Consider the following 13,392-nt stretch of genomic DNA (forward strand, 5'->3'; position numbering starts at 1 on the left):
CCCTGAGTGCTTGCTTTTGGGTCAGGACAGGCGTCTGTTGCCAGTATGGGTTACGAAAACAAAAACACAAATGGTGAAACTCTTGGAGCCCAAGGGGTCACCTCCTTCTCTAGACTCTGTAGACCACCCTTCCTTTTAATATCCAAATATGGCAACTTGCGACTCCGCCCCATACCAGGATGAGACTATCCTTTGGTGTTCCTGCAGATTTCAGGGGGAATAGAAATCTTGATTGGCCTACTGAGCAGTTTGCTTCTTAAATGTCACTTGTCATCCCTGGGGATTCATTTTCTCTTGCTGGCCCACTCTCCTCTGAGGTGAACACCACCCTGGTTTCTCCATTTTTCGTGAATAACTCGAAAAAATAACTCGTGCATGGCAGACTTTTTCCAAGCTTGGCAGTAATCGTGGGCAATTCTAAGTATAGTACCATATGGACCTCAATTTAAATTTAATATTAGATATTAGCTTCCCAGTAGTCATTTCTGATAATAGGAGGTGAGCTTCTTCTTTTCTCAGGACCCTTCCCTTGGCACCGGGGGTCTTCCTTCCTTGCTTCCCGGCTCATTCTCGCATGCTTCATTATTCCTTTTATCCCTCTGCCCTTTGTCTTGTCTTTCTATAATATCTTTTTCACCTTCTCTGTAGAGCAATTTCATTCTTTGTTTTTCAAACCCTCTTCTAAAGGTGGAGAGGCTCTCTGTGCAGATGTATGCGCAAAAAGATTATTGAGGTAATTCTTTAAATACAGAGCTTTCTGGGGCACCTGGATGGCTCAGTCGGTTAGGTGTCCAACTCTTGATCCTGGTTCAAGTCACAATCTCTTGGTTCGTAAGTTCAAGCCCCATGTCGGGCTTTATGCTGACAGTGCAGAGCCTGCTTGGGATTCTCTCTCTCTCTCCCTCTCAAAACAAATAAATAAACTTAAAAAATAAATATAGAGCTTTCTCCCAAATATGAATTATACCATCCCCTAGAATGAAACAAAAAAGATGCAGTCAGGTCTTGTGCAATAATAGCGATTTTAATTATTGACTCTCTGGCAATTTAATGACAAATGCAATCACCTTTTTCTCAGTTCTACTTTTTGAAATCTCTTGGGTCTTTAAATCTTAAACAGTGGAACTATGTTCCACTCCCTCCTTCTTGAAGTTCTTACACATTTTGGTTTCCATGGCATTGTACTTGTTCGGCTTCTTAAAACTCATTGAGCATGTCTCTTCCATCTCATTTCTTGGCTTTTTTTTTTCCCCCTGGTAACCTAGCCCAAGGATTCTGGGTTAAAATACAAGCTGCAGTGTGGGAGTGTCAGGCAAGTTCATGGAACTCTGAGAGGGTCCCAAAAGGCAACGGGCAACATTATCCAACCTATTCTTTCATCTCTGATCACTCCCACATTAATTACGATGTAGACCAAGCATATATGTGGCTATTTGTTTTACCTCTCAAGTGATAGGCTCCATTAACAGCTTTTGTGATTTAGCCCCTCCCTACTTGTCTATCTGCCAGGGGTTCTAAAGGGCCAGTCACTCAAACTGGAAATGTGGCATCATCACTGAAACATCTTTGCCCCCATCCCTGAGATTCAGATGACAACTGGGTCCTTATCACATTTTCCTTCCCTTTCCAGCCTCATTTCTGTCTTCTCCGTTCTGTTTGTATTTGCCAGCACCCTCGTCCAGCCAGCCCCGTGTTGCCTTCATCTCCTCCAGTTACCCAGGGAGACCCAAAAGTTGTCTCTTCTCCGAGTAGGGAACCAGTGGAATGGATCCCTGAAACTCAGTGAACATAGCGTTGCTTCACTCCAGCATTTCCATGCACACAAGCATTCTGTTACCTCTGACCCAATTGCATCTGGTAAGTGTTTTAATGGGACGGAGCAAAATTGTTCTGAATTCCTCTCCCAACTGCTTGGCCAGTTGCGCCCTGGCTGGGCTTCGGGAAGCTGGATCTGGTGCGGAAGTGGACCGCAAAGCAGGAGGGCTCTCTGCTGCCAGGTATGGAGTGAACTGAAAACAGAACAGGGATTTGGGCGAACACAAGCGGTGGAACTTGCCCTATTGGGGGGGAGGGTCTGACCGCAGGTGACCACCTGCTGCCCAAAGTCACACTCAGGCCCACGTGCCTGATACTCTCTGGGGGCGAGGACCAGCCGTACAGGTCATTTTAAAGAAAATGGGCGTGACTATTAGAAGACACGTGGCCTGAAACTGCAGTCAGAAACCCAACACACATATGGCGGTTTTAGGGTCTCACTCACTTATTGTCATTTTACTCTGTTGATTTGATGGATAATTGAGAAACAATTCTGCCATTCACCATTTCAGTCAATGCACGTGCAGCACTACAGAAGATGCTTGACGTCTCCTCTTCTCTCATGGAAGGATATTCCGGTGGCAGGAAGTAGATCATGAAACAGGAAATAAGCTAATCACAGAGAAGGGGGATACAAGGAAGGAATGAAACCAGCCAGTGGGTAGAGAATGACGAGAAGAATCGTATTGTAGATTGGATGCTAAGGGGACAAGTACTATTTTATTTATTTATTTATAACATTTTTATTTATTTTGAGAGACAGAGAAGGAGGGAGAGAGGAACAGAGAGAGAGGGAGACACAGAATCCAAAGCAGACTCCAGGCTCTGAGCTGTCAGCACAGAGCCCGACACGGGGCTTGAACCCACAAACCGCGAGATCATGACCTGAGCTGAAGTCGGCCGCTTAACCTACTGAGCCACCCAGGCGCCCCAGGGACAAGTACTATTTTAAATGGAGATTTGACTAATGAGAAGGGGCCAACCACACAAGGAGGTTAATCCTAGATAAAAGGAATAGGAAGCACAGTATTCCAAGACAGGAACAAAGACAATAGAAAATTCAGTGTGATCAGGGAGTGGGGAGCAACTGTCAGAAGAGACAGAGATGAGAATTGAGAGACGGGCAAACGGCAGATGTTGGGAGACTTGCGGCAGGAGAATAACGTGTGAGTTTCAAAGGGAAACTACTGGGGCGCCTGGGTGGCTCAGTCGGTTGAGCGTCTGACTTTGGCTCAGGTCATGATCTCACACTCCTCAAGTTCGAGCCCGGTGTCAGGCTCTGTGCTGACAGCTCGGAGCCTGGAGCCTGCCTCGGATTCTGTGTCTCCCTCTCTCTCTGCCCCTCCCCACTTATGCTCTGTCTCTTTCTGTCTATCAAAAACAAATAAAATATAAGGCTGATGCCAATTTCAAAAATAAATAAATAAATGGAAAACTACTGATGGGTCATAAGGAAGGGAGGGGCACTCTCATTTTTTGTCTCCCTTCAGGCTCAGAGGGTCACTCTGACAGCAGTTTTGCCGTTCATTGCTCATCCTCTCTGTTTCCCTTTTCTTTGAGAATGGCTATATTTTTTCACTCAAAATTCCAGAGGAAACCAAGTAATTGGCAGGTAATTAATTGCTGTTAATTGGGCCACCTCCCGAGTTGCTGGACAAACCATGGAAGGACCACTCTTGGGTCAGCTTTCAAGTTTTGTTACAAGCACCTGTTCAGAGGAAAACTTACTTGCTTCTATGAATTGGGAGCTCGGGGCAGGTGCATTTCAACTAGAATGGAAAGAGTGTCAGGAATGGCAGACCAATGTGTTCAATTCATACCTTCTTCTGCATGCTTAAAATTAAGGGGCAAACTAATAAAACGTTATTGAAGTAAAGGGCGCCTGGGTGGCTCAGTCGGTTAAGCATCCGACTTCGGCTCAGGTCATGATCTCACTGTTCATGAGTTCAAGCCCTGGGTCGGGCTCTGTGCTGACAGCTCAGAGCCTGGGGCCCACTTTGGATTCTGTGTCTCCCTCTCTCTCTGCCCCTCCTCTGCTCACTCTCTCTCTCTCTCTCTCTCTCTCTCTCTCTCTTAAAAATAAATAAACATTAAAAAAAAATTTTAAAAAGTAATTGAAGTAAAATGCATGATATTATATGTTATATAATTATAATATTTTGTATATTATATTATGAATTGAAGTAAAATGCATATAACATTGTGTATTACATTACATAATTACATTTTATATATTATATTATATAATATATGACACATAATAATATATTATATAAAATAATTATATCACATAAAATTATTTCCTTTTTGGCCTACAGAATATATTTTCCTAGAAAACAGGGATGGTGGTTGATGTGAAATCAGACCCAGTTTTCTTGGCCCTGGATTCATGTCTGGCAACATGGCTAAAAGAGATTAGCGCCTGGGTTGTAGTCCTTGATGGAGATGTCTTTGTGCCCCTTTTTGGCAGCTCGGCAGATAATCTGCCCATATACATCTGGTGTATTGCTGTGAAATGTTGCACACAAAGCATCTGAAACACCTGTTCCTTGTTATTTTCCTTGCTGAGAAATATGTAGTTTCCATTTTACCTTACCCACATACTTCTGATGTGTCTTAGAGATCCTGGATCAACGTACTCAGTCGTAGGTTAATCTAACACCCACGGACTAAAAAGACATCTCTAAGATACCAAGCTAAATATCGACAAACCCCAGAATAGAACCTGTGTATTCTCTTTTCTATTTCAGTAATTGTTATAATTGTGTCTGGAGATGGGAAGGGGAGTAGAAAAAAAAAAAAAAACTAATGCAACATGTGGGAAAACTGAAATGTAGGAATTGAATTTGGTTGGGGAAAGGCAGTGGTGAGGATAATTAAGAGGAAAATAGCACATTCAGATAAAGAGAAAATGGGATGGAAAATGAGAAAAGGGAATACAATAAAAGGGAGGTATCCAACATAGAAAATTAGACAATATGGCCTGTAAGCCATTTTGAACCCAGTCAGTCCCTTTAAGTCTTAAGAGAATTTTGTATTTTTTAATTTTTTTTTAAATTTGAAAATTTTTCTAATGTTTTATTTTTGAGAGAGAGAGAGGCAGACAGAGTGTGAGTGTGGGAGGGGCAGAGAGAGAGGGAGACATGGAATCCAAAGCAGGCTCCAGGCTCTGAGCTGTCAGCACAGAGCCTGACACAGGGCTTGAACTCATGAACTTGAGCCAAAGCCAGATGCTTAACTGACTGAGCCACCCAGGTGCCCCTTAAGAGAGTTTTTTAATGTGGCCGTGTTTTAACTAGCTTGATTTCTTTGAAGGGCTTTTGTCATGAAAGTGAGAAGTAGTCAAGGATTTTCTTGACTGTGGTTCTATGTCAGATTGAGATGGCATGGCTTGACTTTTCTATAACTGCCTGATGGGTTCCCAAAGATGGCAAATGCAGAGTAAAGCAGGCTTACTGACCAGGGAACTATCACCCTTGAGTCAGCAACTGTCTGGACCTTGTGGGATGATCAGAGTTCAGCAGAAGCATAGAGGATACTCTTTCTTCTTTTCTACTGTGCTTTAATCATTTCTTCTTATAAGACATTGCTTTGAGGGGCACCTGGGTGGCTCAGTCGGCTGAGTGTCTGACTTCGGCTCAGGTCATGATCTCGCGGTCTGTGAGTTCAAGCCCCACACCAGGCTCTGTGCTGACAGCTCAGAGCCTGGAACCTGCTTCGGATTCTGTGTCTCCCTCTCTCTCTGCCTCTCCCCCGCTCATGCTCTGTCTCTCTCTGTGTCAAAAATAAACATTAGAAAAAATTTTTTATAACAAGACATTGCTTTGAGGATTAAAGAATCAGAATCCTTAGGGTGCTTACTCTCTATGAAAAATATTCTGTTGTTTCATAAACAGGATATGCTGCTCTAGGCAGGGATTATGAAGCTTTTTCTGTAAAGGGCCAGATAGTAAATATTTTAGGGTTTGCTGACCATACTTACTGTTGTGGGGTGACAAACAATTGCAACTACTCAACTTTGCCAATGTCATACAAAAGGTACAAAAAGGTTTTACAATACATAAAGGAATGGGGGCACCTTGGTGGCTCAGTTGGTTAAGCGTCTGACTTCGGCTCAGGTCATGATCTCACGGTTCGTGAGTTCAAACCCCACGTCAGGCTCTGTACTGACAGCTGAGAGCCTGAAGTCTTCTTCAGATTCTGTGTCTTTCTCTGCCCCTCATGTCTCCCTCTCAAAATAAATAGACATTAAAAACAAACAAACAATACATAAAGGAATGGGTGTAGCCATGTTCCAACAAATTTTATTTGCAAAAACAGGTTATGCCTATTTGAACCTACCAAGCTAGAGGAGCAAAAAAAAAAAAAAAAAAAAGAATAAAGAAAACTGAGGAGGGGCAAAGAACTTATGGATACAATCAAGTGGATTAATATATGCATAATGAGAGTCCCAGAAGGAGAAGGGAGAGGAATGGGAAGATAGTGTATCTGAAGAAATAATGGCCCAAAACTTTTCAAATTTGTGAAAATAAATGGACATACAAATTTAAGAAGCTCAGTGAACCTTAGCTGTGAAAAACCCAAGGAGGCTCACATTATGATGCATTATATTCACACTGTCAAAAGTTACAGATGAAGAGAACCTTAAAAGCAGCAAGACAAAAGTGGCTGATCATGTGCAAGGAAGCTCCTCTCAGATTATCACCTCTCAGGTGCCTCAGCAGAGAGCTTGTAGGTCAGAAGAGGGTGGGGTGACATATTCAATGTACAAAAAAAAAAAAGCTGTCAACCAAGAATACTATATCTAACAAAACTGTTTTTCAAAAATGAAAGCGTGATTAAGACTTCCCCAGATTAAAAAAATTTTTAAATGTTACCCAGATAAACAAAAGCTACAGGATTTCATCACCACCAGATTTGCCCTATAGTAAATGCTAAAGGGAATCCTTCAACTTGAAATGAAATGAAACTAAACAGCAACACAAAATCATATGAAAATATAGAGGTCTCTAGTAAAGGTAAACATATGGACAGACAGATATAAGATCTTGTAGAATTATAATGTTGATGTATAAGTCACTTTTAACTAGCATATGGAATTTAAAAGACAAAGCCCAAAAATATAAATCTATTGCTAATTGATATATAATATAAATGTAATTTGAGGGGGCATAGATGTAAGGGAGTAGAGTGCTTGTGATCAAAGTTATCATCAGTTTAAAGTAGATTTTACAACTTTATGATGTCTTATACAACACTCTTGGGAACCACAAAGAAGGTACCTATAGAAAATGCACAGAAAGAAATCAGAAGGGAATCAAAGCATGTCATTATATATTAAAATATATATATATATCAAAGAGACACAAAGGAAGGACCGTGAGAGAGGAAAAGAAGAACAAAAGAGCTACAAGAAGAAAACAGTAAAATGGCAAAAGTTATTCTCTGTCAGTAATTGCTTTCAATGTAAAGGGATTAAACTCCCCAATCTAAAGACAAAGATTGGCTGAATGAAACTAAAAACAAAATAAAATGAATTTAAAAACAAAGCAAAAGAAGATCTATTTGCTGTCCACAAGAGGCACACTTCAGATGTAAAGACACACAGGCAGAAACTGAAAGGAGAGAAAAAGATATTCCATGCAAATGGAAACCAAAAGATAGCAGAGTGTCCATACTAATATCAGACACAAGAGAAAAAGAAGGTCTTTCTCTGTCTCTATCTCTCCTTCTCTCTCTCTCTCAGTGTGTGTGTGTGTGTGTGTGTGTGTGTGTGTGTATACTATTTACCATAGCATCAAAAAGAATACTTAGGAACAAACTTAACCAGGGAGGCAAAAGACTTGTGTACTGGAAGTTAAAGAAGACAGAAATAAATGGAAAGACATCCTATGCTCATGGTTGGAGGACTTAATATTGGTAAAATGTCCATATTACTAAAAGAGACCTACAGGTTCCATGCAATCCCTATCAATATCCTAATGGCATTTTTTTTTTCAGAAATAGAAAAAAAAATCCTAAAATTTACATGGAATCTCAAGGGACATGAATAGCAAAACCAGTCTTGGAAAAAAAAAAAAACAACATTGAAGGTCTCATACTTCCTGATGTTAAAACATATTACAAAACTGCAGTATCGAAACAGCGTGGAACTGATATACAGACAGACATATAGACCAATGGAACCAACACTAATCCCAGAAATAAGCCCTAACATATATGGTCATATGATCTTCAGCCAGAGTGCCAAGTGGGGGAAAGCACCATCTTCAACAAATGGTGTTGGGAAAACTGAATTTTTACATGCAAAAGAATGAAATTAGACCTTACCTTCTACTATATACAAAAGTTAATTAAAAATGGGTATGAGACCTAAAAATATAAAACTCATAGGGGAAAATCTATGACATTGCATTTGGCAATAATTTCTTGGCTACGATGCCAAGAGCACAGGTGAAAAAGCATAATAGACAAATGAAACTGCCTCAATCTTAAAAAAGGAAGCAATAAACAGAGTGAAAAGGCAACCCACAGAATGGGAGAAAATGTTTGCAAATCATACATCTAATAAGGGGAAAAATCTAGAATATTTAAAAAACTACAATTCAACAAGAACAATATCATGGGCAGACTTGACTAGGACATTTCTCCAAAGAAGAACTGCAAATGGATAAGCATGTGACAAGATGCTCAATATCACTAATCATCACTGAAATACAAATCAAAACTGCGTTAAGATATCACCTCAGACCCATTAGGATGGCCATGATAGAAGAACAAAATAAAGAAACACAAACAAAAACGTAAAATAACTAGTGCTGGTGAGGATGAGGAGAAATGGAACCCTTGTACAGTGTTGGTAGGATTGTAAAATGGTGCAGCCATTATGGACAACAATATGGAGGTTTCTCAAAAAATTAAAACTTGAACTACTGTATGGTCCAGCAATTGTATTTCTGGATATATGTCTAAGGGAATTGAAAGCAGAGTCTGAAAGAGATATCGATACACTAATGTTCACTGGAACGTTATTCACAATAGCCAAGAGGTAGGTGCAATTCATGTGTCGTGGCTGGATGGATAAAAAAATATATGGTTTGTGCATACAATGGCATATTATTCAGCCTTAAAAAAGGAAATTTTGTCACATACTACAACATGCATGAACCTTAAGATCATTCTGTTAAGTAAAATAAGCCAGTCGCAGAAAGACAAACACTGTGTGATTCCACTCATACGAAGTATGTGAGTTAGTCAAATTCATAGCAGTAGAAAGTAGAATGATTATTACCGAGATCTAGGGGACAAGAAATGGGGAGTTCATGTTCAATGGATATAGAATTTTGGTTTTTCAAGATGAAGAAATTCTGAAGACCTGTCTCATAATAATGTAAATATACTCAACACACAGTAAACCATGAACATAAAATTTTAAGGTGGTAAATTTTATGTGCCTCTTTAAAAATGTTTTTATTCTACCTTCTTTCTTATAATGTATTTTCTTTGATTGTTTAAATAGGCTCCACACCAAACATGGGGCTCAAACTCACGACCCCAAGGTCAAGAGTCACATGCTGTATCAACTGAATTAGTCAAGGCACAGCATGGGCTTTTTTTTTTCTTTTCCAGAAAGCAGGTCATGGCGTAGACTTGGCCCTCGAACCATAGTTCGCTGACCCTTGCAGTAGAGCAAGCACTTCTGAAATAGAAGGAAAAATTAAAGTGGAGTGCTTTCTGTGTTTTCCGGGGACCATGCAACAAGGCATTGTCTTGTAAATTATCTTAAGTTGTGTTAGGAATAAAGACGGGGCATGTGACTAAATATTCTGTATTCGGGGGGGAAATATTCTGGGGATAAAGTACTTTGAACCTGGGGGTTGGAGGAGGTAATGATTTGCTGTTGGGAGTGAAGTAAGTAAGGAGAAAAATGACTGTGGTTTATGTTTGCTAAGTCTGCATAGTGTGGAGGGACTACATGACTTCTAAGAATGTAAACAAATCATAACTAAAAAAAATATGTCCAACTGGATTTTCCCTCTTGGGATGAGGTGGGTGATAGATTCCCATATGTTCTGTCTCACAGAGTTTTATTCCAATTTTTCTTCATGAAAGCAACTATTTTAAAAAATGTTGGGTTCCATAAGAAATACGTGGATATCTATAATTTTGGGGGGTTATGGTCCAATCCCTTATATGTTTTATTTGCCTAAACTAAATTGGATTGTAAAACCTTTGGCATGGGGACCAGATCTGTTACCTGCTGAAGAACAAAAATGTACAGACACAGTGCCCCGTGCATCATAGTTACTATAAACATTGCATTGAACATAGTAATCTGAGTGAGGAATTTGAAGTAATAGGATAAATAATATTTAAAGGAGGCCTATAGAAGAAGATTTGGGCACCTGGGTGGCTCAGTCGGTTAAGCATCTGACTCTTGATTTTGGCTCAGGTCATGATCTTACAGTTCGTGGATTTGAGCCCCAGCTCAGGCTCTGCACTGACAGTGTGGAGCTTACTTAGGATTCGCTCTCTGCTCTCTGCCCCTCCCCTGCTCATGCTCTCTCTCTCTCTCTCTCTCTGTCTCTCTAATAAGAAATACATAATTTTAATAAATAAATAATCTCTCTAATAAATAAATTTAAAAAAAAGATGCTAATTTTAAAATGGGATTAAACTGGACTGTCAAAGATGCAGTGTCCCATGTTCATGGTACTTCAAATAATGTGAAGATGTTTCATTTCTTGTTTCTACCTTTTCTGCAGTCACTTTTGATTGCCTTGGAGAAGTGTTACTATGTACACACACACACACAGTGCATTGTACTTATTTGCCCAATGGCAAAAATATTCCTATTGGGGCGCCTGGGTGGCGCAGTCGGTTAAGCGTCCGACTTCAGCCAGGTCACGATCTCGCGGTCCGTGAGTTCGAGCCCCGCGTCGGGCTCTGGGCTGATGGCTCAGAGCCTGGAGCCTGTTTCTGATTCTGTGTCTCCCTCTCTCTCTGCCCCTCCCCCGTTCATGCTCTGTCTCTCTCTGTCCCAAAAATAAAAAAATAAAAATAAATATTCCTATTAATTTGTATCTTCTAACTGCAGATTTTTCCTGGCTATTAGATCCAAGTGGATTATCTGGAAATGAAGCGGAGAAAAAGTTGCTGCTTTGGTAATTCACAAGCCCAGTTTTCTCCCATTTTCCCTAAATGCGGCACCTGGTACCTCCTGGTCCAGGGACAGGGCGGTGTTGTCCACCAGATTTCTCCATCACATAGAAAGGACCCCTTTAGGATCGAAAGGCACAGGCTTCACCCCCTCCAAATTCTGTCATTATGGGAGGCTCAGTAAATGGTCAGCATTTTCCTAAACGAATACATGGCACCACCACGAATATTCCTTGAGGGTAAATTCCTGGAAATGGACTTTTTTTGATAAAATCTTTTTATCCACGTTGCCAGCTTCCTCGGAATGGCTGTGCCGATAGATTCTCCACATGAGTGTAGGGATGTGGTTGCTTCCCAGGAAATGTTCCCTCTACATCTACATGACAGCAATTAATCCAGACCAATCAGTTTTGAAACAATGGCACAGCTCTCTGGTGAAACCACACACTTGGTGTTTTATGACGCCTGGATTAGGTGCACTGAGGCTTCCACGGCAGGGGACGGTTTATGAAATGGTGCCCCAGTACCTCCAAAGTCTTCTTTGTTGTTGTTTATTTATTTATTGGGGGTTGGGGGGAAGAGAGAGGGAGAGAGAGAATCCCAAGCAGGCTCTGTACTGTCGGCACAGAGTCCAATACCGAGCTTGACCCCGTGACCCTGAGGTCATGACCTGAGCTGAAATCAAGAACCAGACACTTAACCCGCTGAGCCACCCAGGCGCCCGTCAAAATCTTCTTCTGCTTTAACAGATTGGTCCCTGAACCAGAGAGACGATTTATTAAATGTGCCTTTTTATGAAGAAGCATCTTGGGGAGATAGAGAGCATCGCTTTTACAAAACAATTGGATGAACACTATTGTTTTCAAAAATACCATGGACCTGGGGCACCTGTCCCAGTCAGGTAAGCATCTGACTCTTCATCTCGTCTCAGGTCATGATCTCATGATTTGTGAGTTTGAGCCCCGCATCAGGCTCTGTGCTGATGGTACAGAACCTGCTTGGGATTCTGTCTCTCCTCCTCTCTGCCCCTACCCCACTTGTGTTTATGTGCGCGCGCTCTCTCTCTCTCAAATAAATAAAACTTAAAAAAAAATTTTAAATACCATGGAACTTATTTCATGACTAAGTTAGACACCCAGTCAAATATTTTTTATGCATTGCATTGCCAGGAACTCTGCTAGGAATTTGGAGTATAGGGAAGAATAAAACACTCACTTTGACTTAGGAGCTCACAGCCTCCTGGGGGTAGACAGACGTGTGAAGACTGGTAGCTGAAAACACTCAGGGACCCGACCCCTTGCAGTAGGCTCTCGCCTGCCCGTGTGGCCTGGGGGAAATGTGCTCTGTCCTCTCTCGAACACAGAAAGAAAGGGAAACATCAAGTCCCTTATTACTGCTTACCTCTCCCCCGTCCAGCTATTGGAATGAATGACCACAGTCATTTAGCATTTTTTCCATTTAAAAATGGCACATATTGACACCGATGTCACTTTAGTCTAAAATGTCAAGTATTTCTCCCGATCTATGAAAAAAAAAAAAAAAAAAAAAACATCACCAAAGCAGAACAAGTGTGATCACAAAATCCCAGATAAGAGTAAAGAATGAGAAGAATTTTGTCTTTAGCCAAATAGACCCATTTGCCTCTTTCTACTTACATCTTCTCTTTGAAAATCAGTGCCATATTTTTTAGGGGCTTTCATCCATGATTACTGATTTTGGATTGTCAATAAATGCTAGATTTAAAGGAAAAGGAATGATTTCCCCAACCCCATAGTGATTTAGAGTAGACGGGCTTGAACAGAAGATTTTCAGGTTAACTGTCGGTCTTTCAGGGGTTTTATTTCCTGAGCATCGTTCCCCCTGAACACTTCTTGTAGGAATGGCATGCTAATTAGGATGTTTACAGCATGGTGCTAAAGTGATAAAACAGAACTCAAAATTACAGTGATGCCCAGATTACATCTGTGTTAAAATACGTATGCATGTGAGAAAAACTGGAAGGGAATAACCCTAATATAAAACTGTTTATTATGTTAGAGGCAGGAAATTGACGTGATATATTTTTCACCTTTAAAACTTCTTTAATATTGCCATCAAGACTGTTTCTATCATTTTGAAAGTTTCGTGATAATAATGTCAAAACAAATACCTTATCTGAGAGGATCAAAGTTAACACCAAGCCCTGCCAAGGTTGTGCCCTGACTTTGAAATTCTACTGGTCAGTGAAATCATAAAAAATGTGAGCAGCTGACGTTGGGTGGCTGGCTTTTACATTTGCAAGTAAGAAATGTTTCTGCAATCTTCTGTCAGAATCTTTTTCAAAGAGGCTGTTTCAACGCCAGAAAACTATACTTAATGAAGCATCAGAGGCAACTGGGGTATGAGTGTTGAGCGTCGGTAATCAGCACGTGGCTGTGG

At 40.7% G+C, this 13,392-nt stretch overlaps 1 long non-coding RNA gene across 1 annotated transcript in view; it reads left to right on the top strand.

The window, feature by feature from the left end:
• The window catches only part of LOC147580718 (uncharacterized), a 188,084-nt gene that overhangs the window by 147,888 nt on the left and 26,804 nt on the right, over nt 1–13,392 (top strand). The window contains exon 5 of the long non-coding RNA XR_015251032.1: nt 1,670–1,857. This is a non-coding gene — a long non-coding RNA (uncharacterized LOC147580718). The remainder of the gene's footprint in view (nt 1–1,669; nt 1,858–13,392) is intronic.

The sequence above is a fragment of the Puma concolor genome, chromosome B2 (genome assembly GCF_028749965.1).
Source record: "Puma concolor isolate L17-30 chromosome B2, mPumCon1.1.hap2, whole genome shotgun sequence".
Taxonomy (NCBI): domain Eukaryota; kingdom Metazoa; phylum Chordata; class Mammalia; order Carnivora; family Felidae; genus Puma; species Puma concolor.